Source organism: Meriones unguiculatus, chromosome 20 (assembly GCF_030254825.1).
Source record: "Meriones unguiculatus strain TT.TT164.6M chromosome 20, Bangor_MerUng_6.1, whole genome shotgun sequence".
Classification (NCBI taxonomy): domain Eukaryota; kingdom Metazoa; phylum Chordata; class Mammalia; order Rodentia; family Muridae; genus Meriones; species Meriones unguiculatus.
In genome coordinates, this window is record NC_083367.1 from 14,725,001 (window position 1) to 14,735,801 (window position 10,801).

At 42.1% G+C, this 10,801-nt stretch overlaps 1 long non-coding RNA gene across 2 annotated transcripts in view; it reads left to right on the forward strand.

The window, feature by feature from the left end:
- LOC132649531 (uncharacterized) overlaps positions 1-6,869 on the forward strand; it is a 22,020-nt gene extending 15,151 nt beyond the window's left edge. The window contains exons 2-3 of one of the 2 annotated variants that reach the window (XR_009588010.1): positions 4,440-5,210; positions 6,745-6,869. This is a non-coding gene — a long non-coding RNA (uncharacterized LOC132649531). The remainder of the gene's footprint in view (positions 1-4,439; positions 5,211-6,744) is intronic. The other variant, XR_009588009.1, reaches the window with a different exon arrangement.
- Positions 6,870-10,801: the final 3,932 nt, after the last annotated feature.

Genomic DNA, 10,801 nt, shown 5'->3' on the forward strand with positions numbered 1-10,801 from the left:
AAGCCACAGAAACAGCAAAATAAATAAATAATAATGGTAACGGCAAAAAGAAACACTCAGAGTGATGGGGGTTGAGAGGCAATTGAGCTGTTCCAGAGTTTTCTCTAATGGAACCCAGAGGCCTTAATTATGATGTATATTTCTTCAGGTGAAGCTTTCAAATAAATCAGAATAGGCAATTATATAATTTTCCCGCTGTTCCCCTTCCCCTTACCTTTATCCTTCTTTATTAATTCAGGTACCTCTCAGAATTAACTGGCCCACACCGGGTTGATTTGTGTAGGTGCAAGCTGATTATTTAGCCTTGAAATCTGATTACAAGTCTCCCTGGAAGAGTTGCCCAGGTTGCATTGAGTATCCTGCAGTGGGGAATGCAGTGTGCCTTGGCTCTCACTGAGCAATGCCTGTCTTCATTATCAGACAACTGTTCCACCTGGAGCAGAGGGTCTCGTATGTAGCAGCTTCACAGTAAGTGCTTATTGGAGTCATGCCTTCTTCTAGGGCAGTATTCCAGTACTTGGAAATCTGTGTCTTAAAATCTCTCTTCCGGCAACTTCTGCTTTTGTCTTCTGTCTTGTGAAGCCCTATGAAGAAGGTAATGAAACTAAATACAATTTACCGAATCTGGTACTATACGTTGGGTTTCTCATTTAGCCTCTTACTATGCTCAACTGCTGTTATTTATCTCTATTTTTAAGGTGAACAAACTGAGGCTTTGAAAGAGTAACTTGTTTGAAGCCTTGGAAGTAGAAACAGAAGGAGCAGAGATTTGAATCTAGGCAGCGCAACTGGAAAGTAAATGTTAGCCATCGATATGGCACAGAGCTCACGACAGAAACTTAGCATGCCTTGGGCTTTTTGGTGTCTAGCATTTGCAGAAACTTGCAAGTATCCATTTCAAAGTGAGTCACGTACTCTTGAGGCTCATGTACGGGAAACCATTGTTCATGGGTCATTAGTAAAGACACTGAAAGTTGATGCTGCCATCCTTCTCATTCCACTAAAGGGCAGTAATGCAAAAATCCTTCAAGCTGTCAGGGGCCTCATTACAATAAGAAGCATAGCTGTGGTAAACATGTAAGTAATTTTGGCTTCTGTGTAGACTTAGTCACCAGGGTCCCAGTGTTTACCTTCCATGGCCTTCACAGTGAAGTTTCTAGGCTTCACTCTGTTACCTTCAATGTGGCCCCAGGATTACTAGCTATATTTTTGTGCAAGTAATGCATTAATGGCATGGAAAATTGTAGCTCACAAGCCATCATTTGAGCAACTGTGCTGACAGTAACGGACTATGTCTGCCACTACAGGGGCAGCTATCCTCGGAGCTTGCATGATTCCTGAAAATTAGAACAGCCTGTTCACCTTGAATGTGTGGAAATTGACATTCTGTGTGGATTTCTGTAGTCATAACTCTGGATACTTGCCTGAAGCCTTGCTGTTTCAGGCAGTTACTGAGGTCAAAGAAGGAGAGAGAAAGAGAGAGAGAGAGAGAGAGAGAGAGAGAGAGAGAGAGAGAGAGAGAGGGAGAGAGAGAAAAGAGAGAGAGGAGACTGCATAGTATCTCAGCCATTCTGTAGTATCAAACCCCAAAGAGATGTGAAGAATAAAATACATGGACCCCTCTTCCTCTGACTGACAATGACAACAAGTCGTCATTTATGGGTGGGCAACACAAAAGTTGTTTTTCTGGGTGGTGTAACAGGGGGCATGAAATCATGATGCCTGAATGCTATGTAAGTGCTATTGTTACCCACCTTGGAAGAAGACGGTTTTTGCTGGCTGACTTCTGTCAGGGATGGCGCATCTAAGCAAACAGAAGAGGAAATAAAACAGTGTGTTGGAAAGAGCAGAAGGTTAAGCTACGAGAATGATCTGTCCCAAGTGTTGTATATAGTCCACAGGCTATTAAAGGATAAATTAAGCCCACTTCAAACCAGGCCATGATAACTTGCAGCATTCATTTCTCCCTAATGGACACCGGTGCTGAAACAGCGTGTTCATCCTACTGTTTTGCTCCATTAGATAAGATGTAACCCACCTGGGTTTCCCATGCTTCTGCTGCCGTTCAACTCGCCTTCTATTGACAATTTGAAATTCCGATTGATTTGTTTACTCAAAAGATAGTTACTGAACACCTACCATGTCTTGGGCACTGGCTCATGTTTCGGTACAGAGATAAATAAGATCCAACTCTGCCCTTAGCATCTACTAATAGATAACTGTGACAAACGCATTCAAAAGAAAAGGGATTACAATGTTACAAAGCTGGCTTTAGGAAACGTGTTTGGAGAAAGGGAGGAAGGAAGGGTCAGTTCTATATGGCTGGAAGTGGGATTAAGGAAATTTAGAAATTTTTGAGTAAAACCTGCTCTGGCCTGAAAGTGGTTAAGAGTCTATAAGCAAGTTTTGCAGATATCTCTGTGTCTTAGATCCATTATATTTGACCTGGAATGTAATCTTGGTTTCCTTATTTATAAAGGTGAATTGAGCACCTGTTTCATGCCAGGCTCTGAGCTAGGAACTTACAGTTTGAACTAAGGGTGGGTGTAAACTTGAATTTACAGATGAGAACTGCAACCCAGGAAGCAATTCACAAATATTTTGCTTTCAAGTTCTTTTTTTTCAAGCTCCTAATTCCTTCCTTCTCTCTATGGGACTAACTAGTAGCCAGATGTCAGAACCCAACAGAGTCATTACTATTCTGGTTATTACTGAGCTCCTGGGAGGACTGTACTGCCTAGCTTGGTGGGACCACATGATTAGTCCTCTCCGATGAGATGTGTGCACAGTCAGGTATGACATTCTGTTGGGAAAGTTCTCACTGGCAATGCTAGAACCAGAGAGACCATTTTATCATTCTGTCTTAGCATTTGATACCATTGGTATTAATGGACCTTGCTTCATCAGCCCATGTCCTCAGTAGACATATGCAGGGGCCTCTTCTGAGCCACAAGAATACCTAAAGTTACCAGGAATTAAACATATGTCTTTCTAAATCCCTGAGCTTTCAGGCTGTTAGTTGACCACAGGATAATGTCCTAATGATAACTCTTTTTGGGGAAGGCATCTACATTACCCTCAGTAAGTCATACTGTCCTTCCCATGTACTTATCTGTATTTCTTTCTGTGCATACTCTTTTATTAAAAATCGCACAGTATTTTATGTCTAACAGACTAGGAATAAAAGAAAACAAACCACACATGTCTTATTTATTACTACATCCTAAGGGCCTAACACAATTAAAATAAATCCTTGTGGAAAGAATGAATAAATAAATGAACCAGAAATTATCATATGAAATAAAGGGAAATGTTGAATCGATGCAATTCTTTTTATTGATTCTGTTCTGAGCAAAGCCTGGAATGCATCAGTAATTTGAGAACATTCTTTCCCCCCTTTCCTGATAACTATCTCTGTTTTAATCTAGTTCAACTAAAGTAATTCTAACTCTAATAAGACAGTTTCCCCCAAATTAGGTTTTTCCGGTGCTTTTAGTAGGAGCACAGCTTTTTTTTTTTCTCTCCTTTTTTTCTTCCTTTGCACTGTGTCTGAATTTGCTTCAATTCCTCTGCCTTCGTTGGAAGAAGTGCCTGGCCATCTCACTTGGAAGTTCAGTTTGCTGCAGTCCTTGGATGTGGATAGCAGCCCACTGGACCTAGAATGTCTAGAAACATACCCATCTCTAGAAAACACATCTCTGATGAAGCAACTCCCCTCCCTGCTCAGACACAACAATTTCAAGATTGTACCTTGGGAAAATGACAGTTACTTCCTGCTTGTGTGTGTGTGTGTGTGTGTGTGTGTGTGTGTGATATCCCAGCTTGGAGCATCTCCAGCTCACCCCAGGGAAACCTGTAGTTGGTATAGTCTGTGGTGCTCTAACGAAGCACCTGTCTGTGCTCAGGAAACATCAAAGTTGCTCAGGCTTCAAAACAAGCTAAATGTTGGCAGCTACAGCCAGGGGCAGGATGGGGAGCTGTTCACCTCTCTGTCCTGTGAACTAATTACAAAAGAAACGCACCAGCTTCTTTGTGGGTCACAGGTGTCAATGAAGTCTGAGTCTTGGCACATCTGCTTGATCTGTGATCACCTGATTTAGACTGGAACATGGAAGGCTCAGGGAGAGAACAATAAGAGAGGCTGTGCGTACTCACTGGCCTGTGCTCGGGAGGCCCGTGTCTCTTGAGAGGCATGGCAGAGTGGCTGGGATGCAGTCAGTACCAGGCAGGCCCTGCCGATCACTTCCGACTTCCTTCCCCCGTTCTCCTCCTGGGCCTTGAGTTGGGTCTGACAGTGTGTTTTGCCTCAGGTATAAACTTATTTCCAGTTCTCCCTCTGAAGCATGCTGAGCATTTATGCGCACAGGCACTGGCTGCCTCGCTGAAGCAATCATTGATCCGTGCTCACCGCCACCTCTCTTTGTTCCGCTTGCTTCCAGGACATTCATCTTGCTGCTAGTTTTTGTTTCCCTGAACATTCGTGATTGGCTGTGTTGTGCTACTGTATGACCATTCATCCTTATTTTCCAGCGACAAGGACAGTATCCTTTGACAATTAGGGGCAAACATAAAAATAGCATGATTTATAGACAAAAGTGCCAAAGGAGGGGGACAAAAGTCCCTCGTCTCCTCCATGATGTTAATTCACAGGCCCTCTGACAAAGTCAGGAAATACAGAAGGAAACAATGTATAATGTAGAAGGGCAATTCTAGGTTAAAGTGAGGAAGAGGCAACAAGGTTGGGGTAGCATGAGGGGGACTGTTTTGGCACATAACATGAGTAGGCCCAGCTGCAGAAAACGTGACGTTAATGAAGGACACGGTTCAAATCCCACATAACCCTGTGTGTCTGTGTGTCGTAAAGGGGAAGTCTTAATCTCAGCGTTCACTGCTGGGAAAAGAGCAGGGAGAGGATAGAGGGAGATATGCAACAGCGTGGGTGTGTTAGGGCAGCTTGCCACACTAGAACGGTTATGAAACTTAAGTGCGTGCATGATTCGTATCCTTCAGATATTCAGAGGCCCCCCACTTAGTAGGGTTTGACTTAGAAATTTTTTGACTTTATAAAAAGAAGCCAAAAGTAATATCCATCCCAGCAGAAATCACACTTTAAAATTTGAATTTTAACCTTTTCACAGGCCTGAAACATGCAGTAACAGGATGCCAGGCAGCAGAAGGGGCAGAGCTAGACTGCCGTCCATGGTCACAGGGTAAGCAAGCGTGAGTGCTGTGTGGCTGATCTGATCTGGTAAGTTAGGCGTGGTAAGTGCATTCTCAACTTAGGTTATTTTTGACCGAGGAACATATGGATCTTAATTTGTTTTTTGGATTCAGTTGATGGGAGACGACTGTTTAAACTGATGTATGGTTCTGAGCCTGATCCTGTTGGATCACTCAGGCAGCTGTTCAATCCAGGTAACATTTACTGAGTACCCTTTGTTTGACAATAGATAATAACGGGCCAGCCTGTCCTCCTCCTCTATTTTCAGCCCTTAGAACGATGCTATATACAAGAAAGGCTTCCTACATGTTTATTGCACTTGACTGAACGCTAGTTGGGGAAGGAGGCATGGTGAACAGCCATTGGAAGTAGCCATGTGAGAAACTGAGGATTCAGTAACAAATTTACTCAAGTCTTTGTCATGGACCGCCAGTGAGGATGATCTGGGAAAGCCAGCCTTTTCCTTATACACAATAAGGACAGTTTCAGAATTCCTTAAGTTCATGACCAAGGAGCTTTGCAGCACTGCTTGGAGAATCCTGTTTTCAATAAATATCCTTAGAAGATATGTGGCTACAGGCTGCTTTTATACAGGACACAGAACCCTGAAGCCTACTTCTCCTGCTTCCTCTGCTTTTGTTTGACAGATGGCTTAGGTTGGGTCAGAGCAAAAACCCTCATCCATCAAGCCTGGTCTTTAGTAAGCACTGACTTCCTGAAGTGAGATTGACTGCTGGGAGCATCTCAAGCCTACCATGGGTCAAACCTATAGGCTCGGCTGCTGTTTAATGGCTCCCATAGTTAATTTACAAGTATAGTTCTAAACACAGAACTTTAAAAGAAGGAAAACTGACCATTTTGCTGCTGCACTCCCACGGGTTGTGCACGTCACTTTCGTATAAAAGCCATCACTGTACAGCAGCAGTTTATTGCGAAGTCTCTACTTGGTGTGTGCTTTGTAGTGTGCACAGACTGCTAATAGTATAGGTGGCTCAAAGTCACTTGTGAGAGGAGCTCAGACAGAGGCTGCTAGGAAGAGAAACTTTCCAAGGGAAAAGAGAAGCTGCGAAACCTCCGACTTCCACTTTTTCTTCTGTGGTTGTTTCACACAAAAAAGACCTCTGTTTTTTTATCTCAATTTTCTGAGCCATGCCCGCTGGTCCTACTTCTCTCACCTGTTACAGTGTCAAAGAGAAACCAGGGTGCTTCTTAGGGAAATCAGGCACAAGATGGGTTCATACAGCAGTAAACGCTGTTGTCATAGCACAGAATAAGAATGGTGTGCCCGGGAGCTACTTCTGTGAATGCCTATTACTCCATCATCAGGGTCCTTGTGTGTCAAGGAGTGGCCAGCTCTCCAGAGTAAGAGAATGTGGGGGATTTAGAAGCACAGCCTTGCTGTGTTTGTACTTAACTGCAGGATCTTTGAGCAATGACCCCAGGCTCCACAGTTAGCAGGAAGGACACACTCCCAACACATTTTTCATCATTTGTAATTGTACCTTTATCTCTTCTTTATCTAGCATCTGCAACATTGGAGTACTCTGCTCATGGTAGCTCTTCACTGTGAGAAGCTGAAGAATTTGGTTGGAAAGTAGTTCCCATTACATAACTCTTAACCTAGTTATGCATGAAAGAGGTAAGAGGACCTGAGAATAAGGCTATGTGAAGACATCAGATGCTCAGGGTTGCTTTGGTTTCATGCTCTTACTGTCAGAGATCCCATTTGGAACACATGAGAAAAAGCACAAACTCTAGAGTCAGTTTAAGGTTTCAGTTTTCTTACAAATATGGCAATTTCTGCACCACATACTCCTCAATTTATGAATGGGGATCATATCACTCATCCCAGAGGCTCAGCAGTTATAATTATGCTTGGTACTATCTGTCTTCAAGCCTAGATAATTATGTTCTTTGTGCCCAATACTTCTTTTGCTTTCCAATTTTGTCTGACTTCTTTTTCATGACTATGACTTGGCACAAAAACTGTCGTTCATGTTCAGACATTCTGGATTTTCCTTGTTTAGCATGGTAGCTATTGTCCAGATAAGGCTGTGTAAGTAAAAATTTAAATGATTTTTTTGTGTGTTTCCAGCTGCAGCAGACACATTTCAAGCACTCGATAGCTACATATGGGATTAGCAGCTTCTACTCAGCAAAACTTAGTAGTGATCATACCAAGCCTACAGAAATTTCTATAGTTCAGCGCTGCTCTGAGCTCTAGACATTATTTCTGGGATTTTTGGGTTTTTTTGAGATTTTTTTTGTTTGTTTTGTTTTTTGTTTGTTTTCTCTGTGTAGCCTTGGTTGTCCTGGAACTCAATCCATAGAGCAGGGTGGCCTCGAACTCAGATCTGCCTGCCTCTGCCTCCCAAATGCTGAGATTAAAGGCCTGTGCCACATGCCTGGCTACTATTTCTCAGATCTGAACTATCATAGATCGAATCCCCTGGGAAGCAGAATGTGAGGTAGAAATTTACATTTAGGATATGGATTGGGGGTGTTTGGGGGAACACATCTTTAAGGGAGTGAGGGAAGCAACATTAGGCAGAGGAAGAGATGGAAAGATCATGTAGTTCAATGGGAGCCTCCGTGTATCATGCGGAGTTCAGCATTGGGATAGCCCTTCCGTAGTGTCTGGAACTGAGGCCAGGTGACAGGCTGGTGTGCCCTACGTGAACAATAATTGGCTGTTGCTTCCCTCTGTCTTCCTACTGAAGAGCTATCACTTGGGGGAAGCTGGTTTGTTTAAAGGAGGGGAACCCGGGAAGAGATTCAGGTAGGAGAGGTCAGCTGCAACACTGCTCAGTCCTTGAGGGTGGAATCCAACTCTATCCCCCTTATGGCTCCATGCTGCTCTGCTGTGCTTGCTGGCTGCTCATACCAAAAAAACCTGGAGCCCCATCATAGTTTTCTTCTAATGCTTCTGTCTAGCAGGGCTTTAAGAGAATCTTTCTTAGTATCATTGTCTCTGTCTCTCAAATGATGGTTCTAGCAAGAAAAAGTAAATAATGGTGAAGTCATGGATCTGTTATCTCTGTGATAAAATAAATTCTCTTTAAAAATAAAAAGAAAGAGTGGAAAAAGCAGAAGGTATGTTGACTGCTGGGCTAGCATTGGTCTTGTCCTTTGATATTGCAATGTTGTATGATAATCACGGAAAACAGTCTCCGGATGAATTTGATTACAAGCAATAGAAAGCAACTCAGTTAACCCAGGCAAGGGGAATTCACAGGGCTGCTGCTGTAGTATCTTGTTGAATCCAAGGTTAAGCTGGCTGAATTATACTACTAATGAATCCCCAGCACCACCACCATCATCATCACCATTTATTATTTACTGCTCCTCTTGTATCTATATACTAATACATAACTAATGTACCTAATTGATGTAGAACTTTCGGTTATTCTCTACACCTCACTTGCTCTTCCCTTGGGGAAGGCGGGCATGTCTAGTGAGTGAATTTGGAAGACTGTGCTTGACCTGTTTGGCTTTTTAAAAAAGAAATCTGTATTCTTGAGAAGAAAAGCATTCTTTTCTTGGTGTCTGAGAGGCACCTTTAGAGAAAACCTGTGGCAGTCTAGCACTGATTGGATGAGAGGTTATAACCTGGGGCTAAGGACTGGAATGCACAAGACGGCTCTGTCACATGCCTCAAGCTATAATCTTTAAACCGTATATTGAAGTCTATATTTTAACACACACACACACACACACACACACACACACACACACACACACATAATGGTGGCATTCTGGACCAAGAAACACACACACACACACACACACACACACACATACACACTCAGTTGGTTTAGAATTTGAGCAGGAAAGAGAGGTCTTCATAGGGTTCCTTCTTTCTTTCTTATCTCCATATCTACTGCAGTTTAGTCCTGTCTGATGGTTCTCGTGTACAGCAAGAACCACCATGTTTACTCCCTTCTGATGTAGGCACTGGCAGTCGCTGAGTGGCTGCCCGTGAGTCACACATCCAAACCCCTACAGTAGTTTACTGACTGATTTGACTTCGCTTGGATGTGACCTTTGGCTGAGCAAATCACGAAGCCCTGGGGAAGGGGACCTGTGCTTAGTATGGAAATACATATGAACTGGGTGAGGAAATGGTAGTTAGAAAGTGAGGTGTTTGTAACTGCCCGAGGAAGTCTTCCATGGCAGGGGCTGGGTATTCTGGACCAAGAAAATCTTTTCACTAAGCCGATCAATAATTGGCTTTGTCATGAGGGTGCTCTTCTTGCTGTTGCTATGACTCAGCATTTAATCTAAGTTACAGCTTCTGCCGAGAGCTGTTTATATGCCTCACATGCATTTCTGAGAACTATTTGGTTAAATAATCTAATTTCTTTAAAGTTTAGGTATGTGCTATTTAATGTTTTGCTGGGAAATTATGGAGGGATCGAGAGGAAAAGGAGGGGTCTGGTGGTGGAAGCAGATATGTCATGAACACAGATCAAGCCAACAGGTAGTAAAACCATTATCTGGGAAGTTTATCCTTAAAATAAAAATTAGTTCATCAAAGCCCATACAATTAGAAGCTTTCAGTATATTTTCAGATGAACACATAATCTCTTACTTGGAATTTCCCATAATAAAATATACAGTCAAGTCACAGACTTTTCTTTGCCTTTAATTCTCAATAACTTACATTCTCTAGGAACTTGAGCCAACTCAAAACAGGTTCCTTTAATAATCATTAAGGTCACATGACCCACACTACACAAAAGGCAAGGATATCGACTATGAGCCATCCTGTTGAGAAATTAATCTTCAATCAACATGTGTATATATGTCCTCTGGAAGTCGCCATTGATATTTCATGATTTCTTTTCTTGTAGAACTAAGGGGCATGTTTCATGTCAAGATGAAATCAATATGAAATTGATGGGCTGAGCGGACTCTGGTCTTCAGGGCTTGCAGTAGTCTAATAACCAGGGTTTCCTTTCTCATAGCTTACTGAGCAATGTTACCCACAGTAGCAAGTTTTCCACACAGAATTTCTCTACATATTCCTCCAACCTCTCTCATTTTTATCAAGTCCTTTTAGCATCATCATCATTTTCTTTCTTTGTCAAAAAATGACAGTGTAAATGTGATGAGTGAGAAAGATGGAACGTTATTACTCATCCTACCGTGGGAACATTTTAGATTACTTCCTACTAGCCTATTCAAGTTTAAAAAGTAGAATTGAGTTCCTTTTGTGTCTGTAAGGTTATTTGCACTGTTACAGTAGGGCATCACCAATTGTGATATTCTGGTTCTTTTTAAACATGGCCTTTGATGACTGTTGCATTGCTTCTTCTGTGTACTTTGTTTTAAAATTTTCTTTTTTTAAAGATTCTAGAATTTTTGTATTTATCTCTAAACATTTACTTATTGCATGCTAAAACATTACACACACACACACACACACACACACACACACACACACTATTTTCCCTTCAAATTAATTCCAAGAACAGAGATCACTGGTTCAATATTTCAATATTTCTTTTTTTTAAAAAATTTCACTTGTTTTTTTATTCAGGCTCAGGAAGATTTGCTGGAAGTTTGTGAAAAATTATA